Raw genomic sequence first — 15,845 nt, 5'->3', positions numbered from 1 at the left:
CTCACCATTTCTTTACAACTGGCAGCCAGGAAGAAAGCAGGGGCCTTCAGGGCCCTGGACAAAAGAGACATATGCACCAGAATCCAGTACCCCCAGAGAGGGACAGAGAAAGGGCACAAACAAGAAGATTGTTCCCACCCAGATAGGCCAAGAGATTCCACACAGAGGCTGATGAGGAAGGTAGACATGGACACCACTTACCAGGAGAGGTAAGACCAGCCTGATCGGGAATAAAAATCTAGAGCGTTGTTCCTGGAAAAGAATGCTCCATCATTAAGACATTCAGCCCCATTCTTCACCAGAGACCAGCCTACACAATACCGGTGGTTGAGGCTAAACCCCTTGTCTACCTTCCTATTTCTAAGAGTGTCCACCATGAAGAAAAGTGCCAAGAGTAAGATTTTCCCTGGACACCATTGTGCCATTTGAGTGACAACTCATCCACCCAGTTAGCAAAGTCATCATAGCTGATTTCCAGAGGGCAATGAGGCAGATGCTATCTAGTCAGCAAGTGATTGCTAAGGGTATTGCAAAGATGATGGCAAAGTCAAGATGCATAGGCTGATCAGAATTGGACGTTCTTCTTCCTTCTTTTTTTTTATTACCACAGCAAAACCACCCCTCCAAGCTTGCTGTCTTTGAGAAAGCCAGTGCATTTCCCCCCTCTACCCCCAAACTACCCCAGTGTGTGATAATCCTCAGGTGGTGTTTGGTCATGGTATATTAACACGTAAGGATCCCGGGAGATGTTCCAGTGGTCAGAGAGGTAATCCTACTCAGAGTATATCCTCCCTTCAAAACATAAATCACAAAAACCACGCGGATTGCTAATTTATAAAGCCTGGTAGCTCGCCCCGCTACCGCACAAGCCGAGGACCAGAACCGCAATAGGTAGAGATGTTGGGTGAGGACTTCAAGTGAAGTAAGTGTATTTATAGCCCGAGGACACATTTGGTGTCCACATGCCAGGACAACTTGGTCTCCGCCTCTCCCCGGGTCATCTGCTCCTTCCCTACCCCCACTACCACAACCTTTCCTGGGACCGCCCTCATTATCGCTCTGGTCCTGTGTGGCACACGCAGCCCTCCCGCATTTGGTAAGTCACAATGACCGTTAACGAGGATGATGGGCATGAATGAATGATGGTATACACATGTGCATTTTGTGCTAAGAAGTCATGCATATTTTTATGAGACACGTGCTATTTAGGGCGATTGCGACTGTTTTTCAATGTTGTAATTGTTTTACTTCTGGCGAGTCTAACACACAGATAGTGTTAGTATGCAAGTAAAATCGCCACTCCTAGTAGGTCTGTCACATATAACTAGTATGTCACAGAACCACATTGAATGAGTGGCACAAGGAGGGGTCTCCTATCCTGATGAAAGCATGCACACAATTGCAAGCATGCTGTCCACGGTATAACCAATATACACCAATCGGGTATGAAGTACTGATTATACTTTTTAATGAAGAATCTTGTTTGGTATATCTGTCCCCCTTTGATATTTCAGGTGGCACTTGGCAGCACTCTGACACACATACACTTCATATACTATGAGGAGCAGCTACTCTGCCCTCGTCTCACAGAGAGGATAGGAACTTCCCATCCTATTAGTACTCCTCACATAGGGGGTTTTTCATCTGCCCTGAAGAAAGTCCGGGACCTTTATGGCTGCTCTGGACTGAAACATGTCGGCACTAGGGTCTTAGGACTATAAAAACTCCAATAAGACCCGTTTTTTTGATTTTTATTGACCCAGACAGCCCAAAAAATAAAGGGAAACCCGGGGTCTGCCTGAGATTTTTTAATCTTTAACCCCCCCTCACTTTATCTATTGAAAGAGCTCCCAACACTGTGGTTGAGCCCACCCCGACTTTTAGGGGTTGGGATGACCGGATGATGAAGCATGACACCATTAGGGTGTGTGACAGTAATTAAAATAAAGAGTGCTCTTTCCCATAGACAGGATTTTGATTAGCAAAACTGTACACTAGAGAGGACCCCCTCACCCTTCAATCTGGGTAGTTTACCAACTTTTCTGACCAATGATTGGTATTTTGGTGTCTGGTCCTGCCCAAGATTCTGCAATGCCTGTTCAAGAGGCGGTGTACCCTGTGGTCCAGCTACTGGACACTGAGGGTGGATGGAAAGTCCTGCGCTCCACATTATATTAGCAGTGTCAATCTATTTTCTGGGTTGGTAGAGTGACATTTAAATTTGTTCGGGCTATTTGAAATTTCTTTGGATTTTGACTCTACATTCAGGTATCCCTATTTTGGTTATTTCTCCCAACCACGAGGGCAGTTTTTTTACTGCCTCTTCCAGCTATCCCTGGACTCCATGATTTATTTCCATTGTGATCAAAGGCAAATTGATCAATCTTTAATTTCCTGAGTGTTTTGTGATTCTGTTAAGATGAAAATGTGTTTCTGAACAAAGTGTGAAGAGCAGATGATCGAGATTATCATCCAAATTCAACTACATTACTCACATGCACCCACCTTTAGGCCTAAGCACACACAAGATCACATAGAACTAGAATGTAGATGAAATGTTTTATTATGCAAAAGTGCTGACCAAATATCTTATTGAATACCTATACAGTGGTGGGATTGGTGAACAAAAATGTTGGGGTTTATATTAAGTTTTGGCAGTGCCAATGGGTGTAGGTTTCATAAACATGGTGGTTCCTCTCTCCACCTAGTTAGGATTGACCATGTCATACCCAATGGCATGAGTGACTCTTTGAGGCAGACAACTTGTTGTCCTCCATATTCAAGGCTGACACTTGGTAGGCTGTGAAGTGGACATTTTTAATGGGGGAGATCTCTGGCACACCTGGGGTTTCCTCTCATTGAGAAAATGTAGAGAAGATCAGAGTTTGCACCTGGGAGGGATGCTGCTCCTCTGTAGGGATTATCTGGCCCTTCAGTCTAAAGCTTGACAACTGGTACATGAAGGTGCACCAGCAGAACACTTCTCTGCAGCTACAACAATCATACACCTACCCCCACCCACCGGACACCACTACTGCTGCTTCAGCAACTGCTCCTGCTTTTAGACATGATCCTGGAACCAACACTGCAAGAGAACTATCTTCATTGCTCCCTGCTGTTGCTGGAAAAATTCCAATGAAAGCCTCTCCTCCATTTGAGCAAAATTACCTACATCCAAGGTGAACAATTAGTTTTCTGCTATCAGATCCCACTGTTGGCTTGTCCGCTTTGTTGAAGCTTCCATTCTCTGACTTTATAAAGGTTAGTTTTTTGGAAAAACTGATTGGGCCACTATTGATAAGAAAAACTGTACTGCATCCACCTTTGAGATGAATCACTGCTCTTTGTATAAAGATAACTCCTTCCCGCTGTTTCTGGGCAAAGATAATCAAGCAGGAATCCTTTCCTCTTGCTGGAGTGCCTTTGATTGTTATGCCTATCACCAAACATGATACATGCTGCGATTTGAATCTCCATAGTCACTATATAGCAGTATGTGCTGACTTTCCTTTTGGAACACTACACTATACTAAAGACGTCCACAGCTACAAACATTCTTTTTTAGCAGATACTCTTCCTTTTGCCTTTTCAGAGTGTGAACTGTTTTGTGAGGACTGAGATTCAAACAACTGAAGTTTTATTGGAGGCCAAAGTGAATGTGTTTACTGTTCTGCCAGTCATGCCTGATTACATTACCCCACTTCAATTTCCATTTCCCCACAGGCTAGTTATCTCAAAAATGGCATTAAAAGAAAAGTATGCCTACTTCATGTGTGGCAAGTTTACACTTATTCCTGGTTACTAAAGTGTATTATCCTGGATCTATGGTCCCTGTTATTAGACCAGGGGTCTTCAGCTTTTTCTATAATGAGCGCTACTTCTGGTGGATGAAAGAAGTCTCAAGTTGTCAATGCACTAATACCCACATCAGAGACAAAAAAATTGTGACCACACTTAGTAGGATTCCTAGTAGTGACCACTCTGATGTATGTCACAAAATAGAGTTGCCACTGAGCTGCTGTCTAGAGTCTTTGGCTACAGGTTCGACTTGATATCCAGGTCTTCATGGTTTTTGACTGCCAAACATACGGTAAACCCCTTCTGGCAGCCACATTGCTGCCAACACAGAAAGTGCCTAAGCAGAAAGTGTCATTAGAAAATGGACCCAACAGGGAGGAAAAAGATTGAAAGTCAAAAAAGCAAACACATGACTTTATGGCACTGAAAGAACTTCAAACACGAAATTAAGGCAGAGATGGAGAATGGAAGAAGGATCCAGACCAACAGGAAACAACAGGAACACAGCAAGATATTCAGGAAGGAAGAAAGCTGATTCTCAGAGGGCCCTAAGAAAGAACTGGAGCACTGGAACACACCACAGTAGACCTGGAAGTATTGGAATGCAAGGATGAAACAGAAATACCTCCTTAAGCTGTCAGAAAACTGGAAATTGTTCACAGGAAATTAGGCCAATCAATGTGGAAACCACCTTCTTGGATTGGGCAGTATAACCAATCTTAGAGATTCTCATTAGGGGACTCTAGGAAGAAGAAATACTATGGAGACACTGAGGCTGTTTCTTACACTGCCCCCAGGAGGAAGGCTATTGCCCCAGGACACCTCAGCTGACTGGCTGCCTTGAGGGGGATGAGATGAGGGACGCCACAACCTGATCTCTATGGAAGGCTATTTTGCTCCTGTGGGAGCGCTGCCCCCACCCACCCACCATTAGCCTCGGGCACCGTTTCCGGGAGGACACCACGAGAGAGATGCCAAAATATAGCTGGAATATTGACTAACATAATATCTGGAAGGTACATATATATTTACATTCACGTTAAATAAATCTGGAGATAAGGAATTCGAATACAACTGTCCTTCCTATTTATACTTGCTTAGATGATATTTTGGAAGTCTATGCTCTGTATAAATTATTTTGCCATGATGATATATATATATATTTATTTCGATCAAGTGTATGATCATTTACTTCATAAAATCAAAACACATCATATGAGTTAAACAGATAAGATTACAGTGCAATACATCCTTTTTAAAATAGAATTTAGAATTGATTTAAAGCATCCCGTAACATAGATAGCAGCATTATAGTTTTTTTTTAAACAGTTAATATTTTGCCATATTGGAAAAAATTCCCAGAACAAGTCAATATAAATCATTTGTTAAGGTTGCAAGTTGGTCACAGATGCATTTTTGATTAGTTTGGATCTTTTCCACCAAGCAAACTATAAGTATCTTGAAATTACAAAGATCAACCAACTAGTCGTATCAGATACAAAAATTCTTAGTGCATCATTTGAGCGTATGAAGCTTAAGGAGCCGCATACAGGCAAAATCAATTTTTTCCCATGATCAACATAAGACGGGCAAAAGAATAGAAAATGTATAAGGGCCTCAGGGGAATCTTGACAGATAGAACATACTGGCAATATGGATGTGTTTTCCAAGGTACTTCTTCTTAAAATTAGAGGCAATGAACCATACCTAAATTGGATGTATAAGGCTCTTGCCCGGGGTGGTTCAATGACATCCATAAAAGGCTCAAAACCAGCTCATCCTTTAAAATCGAGAAAACTAGAGGTTAAAGTGCCATGCGTTTGACTTTCTAAACTTTGACAGTCTGTGAACTTCGAAAACCTTTTTTAAGTAGAGGAATCATTGATTTTCTAATGGACCCCGGGTCCTCCCATAGGGGCCCTAATCCTAGCCTTATAAACCAATCCTTAATCCTATTAAGCCATTTAGTGCGACCTGTTTGTCTTTGCAGAGCAATTAATTCTGCCAGGGCCTTCCTAAGTGGGACCTGAGTGTCGCTAGTCCAAATCCTAACCCAGAACAGAAGTGCCCTAAGAATAGCAAAATGGCTGATACGTCTAGGGCCAAAGTCGAGTCTAAGTGGCAGGAGGGGAGTGTTTACAGGAAGGTTCAGTGTTGTCCTAATGAATTTATTTTCGTCAAGGACCCCATCTTTCAGATTTTCCAGCCCCCATAACTCCGTCCCATAAAGGGCTGCACCTAGGCCTTTTGCCCTATGGAGTTCTAGAATGGGGAGAGTGGCCGGAACTGGGAAGATCTAGCCCTTCGCACTATAGCACAATCAGCATGTTGGAAAGTCAAGGTGCTTTTTTCAATTTGTGGTGCCCAAGTCAGCTTACCACTGATATGTACAGCTAGGTAGTCGAATGCCCTGACCTGCTCCAGGGCCTGACTTTGTAGCATTATTTTACCTTTGTGTGAATTTTATGGATTAAATGTCATATACTTGGTCTTTGAGCAATATATGACTAACCCCCTGTCTTTGCAGGCTTTGTCAAATTGGTTCAGAAGGTTCTTAATCCCAATAGGTGTCCTGGCAATTAGTAGGGTATCATCGGCAAAAAGCAGACAGGGCAATACACTGCCTGCTAATTTCAGAGGATCACTACCACAATTAAACAACTCCCCTATCAACCATTATTAAAAACAGTGAACAGTGTTGAGGCCAGAAAACAGCTTTGTCGAACACCTTTACTTATCCTTATATCCTTATATTCTTGGAGAGACTTCCATCTAGCTTCCACCTAACCTTTGCAAATGTATTGTGATAGAGTCGGATCAGAATTTTAAGTAGTTATGGGGGGAGGTCAATATCTTTCAGAGTGGACCACAGTTGGGTGCGATCGATCAAATCGAAAGTTGTTTTTAAATCCACGAACGCAACATACAGATGACCTCTGCCCACAGACACTTCCTTCCATATGAGAATAAGAAATCTGAAGACTTGATCAATTGTGCTGATGGATGCCCTAAAGCCTGCCTGTAGAACTGACAGGACATTGTTGTCCTCAATCCAATGTTGGATCCTATTCAGGACTTTACAGAAAAGCTTTTGGGAGACATCAATAAGGCTGATAGGCCTGTAGTTTTCAGGAGAACATTTGTCCCCTTTTTTGTAAATGGGGATGATTTTGGCGCCTCGCCAGGATGCCAGTATCTCTCCTCCACTCTTAATGGTATTAAAAACCACGGGGCATATTATCAAGGGGGTTTATCTCCGCTTTTTTGGCTTTAAAAGCCAAGAAAGCGGAGATAAAATTATCTCCCTATTACCTAGCTGCAGTCAGCAACAGCTAGTAGGAGATAGCGACCATCTTGGGCCCGACTTTGCATGTCAGTGATATTTAACACTAATGAGATGCAAAGTGGGCGTGCCAAGATGTTAGCGACTGAAAACAGTCGCTAACATCGCTATCACCTATTACCAACTTTTGGAGATAATCGCGCTAAGCTGGAATATCTCCAAAAGCTAACACGCCCTGAGCAGTTCGTAGCCATGTTATCCAATGAGAGGTGGATAACATGGCTAAGAGCATTGTCGTAATTTGACAATGACCGGGTTAGCGCTTAGCTTTGCTACACGTTATTTCCCTTAACGCGGCCTCATGGTCAGCATGCCCCTTAGTCCGTTGTCCGTACCACTGACCACTCGAGTTTGCCCAGCAACAGGCTATTTTTAGTAACGGTCAAGCCTGTACATGCGCAGTTCCAACCGACCAGTCACCCCTCAGGAATGTGCCGCCAAACTGACCAGTGGGGTTGTAACCCCTCCCATGAGTTGGCTGTGCTCCAAAAATGACCATATATGTACATAAACTCTGTAACCTTGTACCGCCTATCTTTTTATTACCTGTAAAGTGTATAAAAGAAGGACTCACACCAATGTTCGGTGTGATACTTCTTGCATTGCCGAAGGGTGCTGTAGGAATGTACCACCACCCCATGCAGTCTTAATAAACTTGTCTTTTGTACTTTTCAGTTTCCGTGCCAACAGTTCTTTCGGTGTAGGTGGGTTATCTGCGGAGTATGTAGGCCTTGGGAACCCAATACCACAAATTGGCGACCACGAAGGGACTCATCGGCGACTCGGATGCCCGAAGGAGAGGTCGTGACGAAGGATTGGAAACTCGCCATGGACGCGTACGCTGCCACTGAGTGACCCGAGTCTTGGCACCCACGGTGTTTTCTTCCTTTCCTTCTGATCTGACCTTCCAGGTGGTGCCGGTCTCCGACTGAGATCTTGATCGTCTGCGTTGCTGTACAGTGCCTGTTTGGCTGATTCGATTAAAGACCTTGGCAGTTGGAATCTGGATATTTGAGATTGGGTAAGATTTGTGATCGGTAAGGTAGTCTACAGACGCTTACTGAAGTTCTATGATTGTGACTATGATTTGAGTTAGCTAACATTTTGACTTTGTGAACTTTGAATATATGTGTAGTGCACTTCACATAGACAGGCATGTAGAGATGTTTCTCTAACTTTGTTTTGCATTCTGAGCGGCACATTTGTGTGAAGTACTGTAAGTGCCATTTATATGGTATCACGCTTTCGTGATATTTTTTGAACATGCCTCTTTTCAGCACTCTCCGAGGGATGTGCTGTCTTGGAAATGGTACCACACTTAGGTTAGCGGAATCTCAGCCGGCTCCCCCAGAGGGAACTCCAAATCGTGAGATGTATGTCAAATTCGGCCTTCCCCCTATACTGTACAGTAAATTATGGCATAAATACACTAGTACTGATCCCGAGTTGCAATGGCCACTACATGGGTCGTTTGATTTGCGAAAGGTTCAATTTGTGGAGCAATGTTTGTTTCAGCGTAGGTCTAGACAGAATATGTTTGATTGTGTGCGAATGTGGGAGAAAGCGGTGCGTGAACGTATGAAGCGTGAAGTTGCCTTGGCGGACAAAAAGCAGCGCAAGGCTGCTCGAGGTAAGGCTTTACAGCTTGAGGAAAAGGAAGCGCAGGAAAAGAAAGAGAGGGAGGAACGGGAACGTAATTTGCAAACGACTGGTCAATTTCCTATTCGACGACCACTTTATCCTGTCCTTAATACTGAAACTGATGATTTTTCGCTACTAGATCGATCTCCGCCTCCGTACGTTTCTCCTACGGCTCCGACTGAGGATTCCGGTGATGAGGAGCAGGATAAGTCAGGGGAGGCGGATAAGTCGAGTGTCAGGTTATCGGCGGAGAGTGCCGCGGAGTTGCGTAGTCGTGCTCGGAAATTAAATTTAAATCATATAACTGTGGTAGATGTTGTTTCTGAAAGGAGTAATTAGACAGAACGAGAATTGATGTGTTTTTTGAATACTTTTGCAGATGAAGTTGTTACTCGGTTTCTTAAATATTCAGAGACTTTAGAACCTAAGGCTGTGTCGGTTCATCGTGAGAATTTGGATAAAGGTTTATTTGTCCTTTCAGATGTCGACACCTTTTTCAAGCAACTGATCCAGCTACGGGATGAGACGTCCGGATTGCGGGAAGAACAGAAAAAGAATAAGGAGTCTGTGCCGGGGTCCACTGAGCAGTCTAAGGAGTGTTCTCTCCGGGGTTCAGATAAGAATTCTAAAGTGCATGTTATGCCTATGCGTGAAGCTGCACCTTTGTATGTTCCCCCTAAGGGGGATGGCACAGATGAGGATAAAACGTCGAAGGATGCGAAGGGGTACTTTATATATAATTGGGTGTATACGCCTTGGAATAGAGCAGATGTTATGGCATTAAAAAATTATTTGCCTGATCTTCGAAAAAATCCAGCTGCATTCTATGAAGGGGTGGAGGGGGCCATTTCCTCTTGTGTTATGACTCTTGTTGATATTGATCTCTTCTTTGGGTTAATTCTTCCGCCTGATATGTGGAGGTCGATTCGGAAAACTAATGATCAAACGATGTTTGGGGGAACTTGGAAAGAGATAAATCAGGCTGACTTAGATAGGGAGCCTGCATGCAAACCGTGTGACATGATTTTAGACCTCCCAGCGGCTATTTTGACTAAACTAAAAACGCTTGTTCCTTCTAAAAAGATCGATTGGACTATGTTAGCCTCGTGCAAACAAAAGTTAGATGAATCGCTATCAGATTTCTTTACACGTTTCGAAGAAGCGTTTCATGATTATAGTGGTCAATTGTTAACAGATGATACAGGTAGGCATCTGTTTGTTGATAAGTATGTGGCTAATCTCCTACCGGAGATTGCGAAGCGGTTAAAAGCGAGTGAAAGTTCCTGGACCACGGCGACCCCTGGGTCTTTGTTAACGATGGCTCAGTATTACAAGCGGCAGGAATTAGAGGCTAAAGAAAGTGCAGATAAGAAAATGAAGGAATTGAAAACAAAGGTGATGTTGGCGCAGGTTCGCGGGACGCAGTCTAGAGGGAATGAGAGAGGTAGACGAGGAGGGAGTAATGCGTCGTACGGTCGTACTGATATAGCAGAGGACCAATGTGCATATTGTAAAGAGTTTGGGCATTGGGCTAACGATTGTCCAGTACTTCGTGAACAGCGTAGTCAGCGTGGTCGAGGAGGTGGTAGGGCGAGGAATAATTATTCAGGAGCAAGAGGTGGCGGAAGTGATCATGGTGGATTTGAAACGAGGGCCCGTGGTCAGGATGAACAAAATACTTTCGATAGACGAAACCAATATCAGATCTCGGAGGGTGAGAGTGTGGAGCATCAGGATTATGTGCACGCATAGGATTGCGTAGGATGGGGTATGGAATCAGTTGAAGTGCCAGTAGATCAAAGAGGTCCATATGTATCAGCGGGCATTTTGGGTTCTACTGATTAGTTTTTAGTTGACACAGGAGCTACTCATAGCGCTTTGTCCAAAAACTTGGTTCCAAGGGCTCCCCTGTCTGGCGAAATGATAACATGTATAGGGTTTGATGGCACTCCCTCTCCTAGCCCATTATCACAACCTCTTGCACTTTGCATAGACAAATTTTTTAGTTTTGGTCCATTTTTGTTGTCACCTCATACTCCAGATAACATTCTAGGCATTGATTTGCTTAAGTACTTTCGAGCAACAATACGCTGCGCTCCTGAAGGAGTGCGGGTTATTCTGAATGACAATTACTCAGATTCAAACAGATTTTGTACCATACAGGAAATAGAAGCATTAGCCTCTCTCCCTCATACGTTGTGGGCAACTTCAGATACGGATGTGGGACAGATGCTTATTCCACCTATTCGAATTACTGTCAAGGAGGGAGTACTTTTACCACGTGTACCTCAGTATAAGATTTCTAGGGAAGGTGAAATTGCCCTGACACACATCGTTCAGGATTTGATCATTGCAGGAGTAGTGGAGGAAGTTCCTTACAATGTTTGTAACAGCCCAATTCTTCCGATCCTTAAGAAAGACACTGACGACAAAGTCTATCGATTTATTATTGATTTGAGAGAAATTAATAAAATTGTCATCCCTCAATACCCAGTGGTGTCTGATATCACGACATTGCTTACATTGGTCCCTCCAACAGCGACGACATTTAGTGTCATAGACCTCAAAAATGCATTCTTTTCTATTCCCATTCATCCCGACAGTAGATACCTATTTGGCTTCACGTTAAATAATAAATCGTATAGATTTTGTCGTGTTCCTCAAGGTTACACTGAAAGTCCTAGCATCTATAGCCAGGCTTTGAAAAGACAGCTTGATACATTTGAATTGCAATCCGGAGTAGCCCTTATACAGTATGTTGACGACCTCCTGTTGGCTGCAGACACTTATGCACAATGTGAGGAGAGTACACTGGCTTTACTTTCCTTTCTCGCTCAGAACAACCATAAAGTCTCTAGGAAAAAGCTTCAATATTGTAGACCCAAGGTGACCTACCTCGGTCATCTTTTGTCTAAGGAGGGGCGTGCATTAACATCAGATCGAATTCAGGTGATTCTAGACACACCAGTCCCCCGCACTCAGAGAGATGTACGTGCCTTCATAGGATTAACGTCCTTTTGTAGACAGTGGATCATGGGGTTTTCGCACGCTATTAAACCTTTGTTAGCATTACTGTCCAAAACTACACCAATGCCCCTTGAATGGACAGATGAATGTCAAAATGCTTTCGAACAATTGAGACAGGCCCTTTACTCTGCACCCGTGTTAGGTATATCAGACTACTCAAAGATTTTCACATTGTACGTGCACGAGAAAGATGGGTGCGCGTTATCAGTGTTAGTGCAAGCACACTGGGATAAGCAGAGGCCCTGCACGTATTTCTCAGCCATTCTTGACCCTGTAGCACGAGGATTACCTGGGTGTTTTCGAGCAGTTGCAGCAACAGCAGTAGCTATACGGCAGAGTGAGGGAATAGTATTATCGCACAAACTGTTGGTGCTAGTTCCCCATGCAGTAGATGCCCTGTTAAATCAAACAAAGACTCAATATCTTACCAGTGCACGTTTAACAGGATATGAGCTCACACTTTTGGCGCCACATATCACACTGAAAAGATGTGCTACCCTGAACCCTGCCACTTTATTGCCCTATCCGGTTGAGGAGGGTCAGGAAGAAAAACATCACGATTGTGTTTTCCTGACTGAGGAACAGACAAAGGGTCGTGTCGACTTACAGGATATGCCACTTCCAGATGTGGATGGGGAACTGTGGGTTGATGGATCGTGTTTGAGGCTGCCAGATGGCACGATTTCCGCAGCATATGCGATCACGACACTTAAGACAGTGGTAGAAACAGCACGAATACCACAGAAATCGGCTCAAGCAGCAGAGCTGATTGCCTTGACAAGAGCCTGCGAACTGAGTGCTGGCCTATGTGTGAACATCTACACAGACAGCCGGTACGCCTTCCGAGTAGCGCATGACTTCGGGCTACTCTGGAGAGAACGTGGGTTTTTGACCTCTCATGGAGTACACATTATGCACGGTGAATTGGTGCATGATCTCCTAAATGCATTGCTTTGCCCAAAGAAAGTAGCGATAATCAAATGCAGTGCGCATAAAAAGATCACTGATGAAGTAGGACAGGGCAATGCTTTTGCAGACGGTATAGCAAGACAAACAGCTATGTCTCGAAATGACTCCCCCATGTATGCAGTGAAGTCGCAGGCTGAGCGATGGCACGATGCTAGAACAGAGATACTAGATATCCAAAAATCAGCGACTGAAGCAGAACTTGTAACATGGGCAGCCGAAGGGATACTGGATGACGAGGGTTGTTGGAGGAGTAAGGACATGGAGAGATGGAAATTGCCGGCAGCTTACTTGCAGGTGATGGTCCAGATGACACATGGGTTAGCACATGTGGGAGCTCTCGCAATTACTCGATTGTTAACGCGAGTTTGGGAGCATCCTGAGATTGCCAATACTGCTAAGAGAGTAGTGCAGACCTGTTTGATATGTTTACAACACAATCCTGCGAAAGGGACGCATACTCCGAAAGGAGGCTTTGTTCCACCTTCTGCACCATTCGAGGTACTTCAAATGGATTATATCCAGCTTGAGCCCTGCAATAACCCTAAGTATGTCTTAGTGGTGGTGTGTGCCTTTAGCAAATGGGTCGAGGCCTTCCCCACAAAAGATAATACAGCTTTGACAACAGCTAAGGTTTTGCTCAAAGAGTACTTCCCTCGATTTGGAGTTTGCAAATTTTTGTGGAGCGATAATGGTCCTCATTTTGTTGGGAAAATTGTGGAGTATGTACTGAAGGGGCTGGGGATCCAGCAGAAGTTTCATGCTGTGTTCCACCCTCAGTCAGCAGGTCTTGTTGAGCGGTACAATGCCACGTTGAAGTTGAAACTGGCTAAGATTGTGGCGTCCACGTCATTGAAGTGGCCGGATGCCTTGCCGCTAGCATTGCTTTCTCTTAGATCAGTGCCCCATTCTCGAACTGGCCTCACACCGTATGAAGTGGTGTTTGGAAGGCCTATGAACATATGGGGAGATACATGATGTGCCTTGTATAATGATGAACGATTATTTGGCACGATTAACAAATGATTTGCTTTCTATTCATCAACAGGTTCGAGAAGCGCTCCCTGACAATTCCATTGGAGAGGCTCACAATCTTCGTCCTGACGATTTTGTAATGATCAAGTTGTTTGAGAGAGCGAACAGCTTGGAACCGAGGTGGCATGGCCCCAAGCAAGTCCTCCTGGCAACCCGAACGCTGTGCGAGTGACCAACAGAAAGCGGTGGGTGCATCCAACTCACTGCCGTTGCGTCTCTGGTGAATCCTACCGTGCTGTCCGACTACAAAGAAATTTTGGATAAAGGAAAGAGCCCAGCTGTGACATCGGCCGAATCTGAGGGAGCCTTCCCGGACCACACTGTTTCTGGACGACAGTGTTACGATCTGCGGCCAAGATAGGAAGAAGATTTTTGTGCGAGACTGGTTGGTTACCGCTCTGGGGTTTGTGAAACGGAAGCCGGGAATCTCAAGGGGGGGGGGGTCAGTTCTGCCAATAGTAGCGACACCCGTCTTAACCCCGGAGAAGAAAACAACGGCTACCTCGGAGCTCAGCACCACTGTTTTTGTTTTTAATTTTTGTAGTTGTATATTTGAGACTATTTGAGACATTGTGAACTTTGAACTATGGCTTCTTCTACATCACAAGAATTCTTGGTGCCATTTTGTTCGTATTGACAATTGTGGTGATAGCAGTAATAGCCTGGGTAGTAGAACTTGTGGTACCTGTGCGAGAACATTTGCTGCCGACTACCCCGGCTCCATCTGAACATTTTCACTTCACCTTACCCTACCATGAAGAACGGCACCGACAGACTTACTTGAACAATAGCTTTATTCAGATTTTGCATCATACTTATAATATGACGAACACTTCCAATTGCTGGGTGTGTGGGATGTTGCTTGGTCATCAGAAGAAAGGGGGCACTCCGCTCATCCCACTCCCATTCTCCCGCAATGGTTCCTGCAACGCCTGGTATACTTTACTATTCACTTTACGATGGCCAACAAAAGGGGGGGTGCTTTTCCGTTTAAATAAGATCTGTTATCATGACCGGGATGGGTATCCACGAGCTGAGGGTACTCGATTTGAATGGGAAGAGTACCGCCCCGATAATGTGTCTGCACCCCGCGTTTACAGCAATCAAAGGAACATTAATATGTCCAGTTCGCATGTTATTAATGTTATAAATACCAAGGCTGATCTCTGCATACGTAATAAAGGTACAATCCCGGTTGGAAAAAGTGAATGTAACACCACACTTACATTTGACAGTCCGAATGGTATATCATTTGTGGCCTCTCGAAATACATACTTTATCTGTGGTAATAAAGGTTATCATCAGCTTCCTCTCGGATGGTTAGGCACATGTTATGTATCTTTTGTATTGCCCCCTGTATTCATTGCCCCACCAATGTATCATAATGACTATGTGCTCTATCATGACTTTGTGCTAAACCGAGTTAAACGTGCTGTGGTCTTGGATGACATCGACCAGACCGATACTGCCTTACAACAGTATGTAGATTTTAATCTGGGATTGTTTTCTTTTGTTTGGGCTGCTTTGAATAGTCGGAAAATACGACGACTGACTCGTGTAGTTGAGGCTGTAGCTAATGACACCGCTATTGCTCTAGGGAATATCACAGAAGAACTGCAAATTTCTAGAATTGTTACGCTCCAAAATCGTATGGTTCTTGATGTGGTTCTAGCTGATCGAGGGGGGGCATGTAGAATTATCGGAAGTAGCTGTTGCGTATACGTGCCAGATAATTCGCCATCTGTTTATGATGCAATTTCAAAACTTCACAAAATCGCTGCTGAAATACACCCGGACAATGGCACTTGGACTCTTTTGGGGTGGTTCTGGTCAATGCTTAGCACATGGGGTTGGAAGCTGCTGACAATTTTATGTATTGTAGTTGGGATACTATTCTTTGTCTGTTTATGTATACAATGTGGCCCTGCCTTATGTTCCATGTGTTTATCAGCATGTATTCCATCTAGACGAGCTCTTGCCCAAAAAGAAATGATGCTTCATACAGAAGTAGCTCAAATAATGCTAATTGACATTG

The sequence above is a fragment of the Lissotriton vulgaris genome, chromosome 2_1 (assembly GCF_964263255.1).
Source record: "Lissotriton vulgaris chromosome 2_1, aLisVul1.2, whole genome shotgun sequence".
Lineage (NCBI taxonomy): Eukaryota > Metazoa > Chordata > Amphibia > Caudata > Salamandridae > Lissotriton > Lissotriton vulgaris.
Note: the sequence above shows the minus strand (reverse complement) of the source record.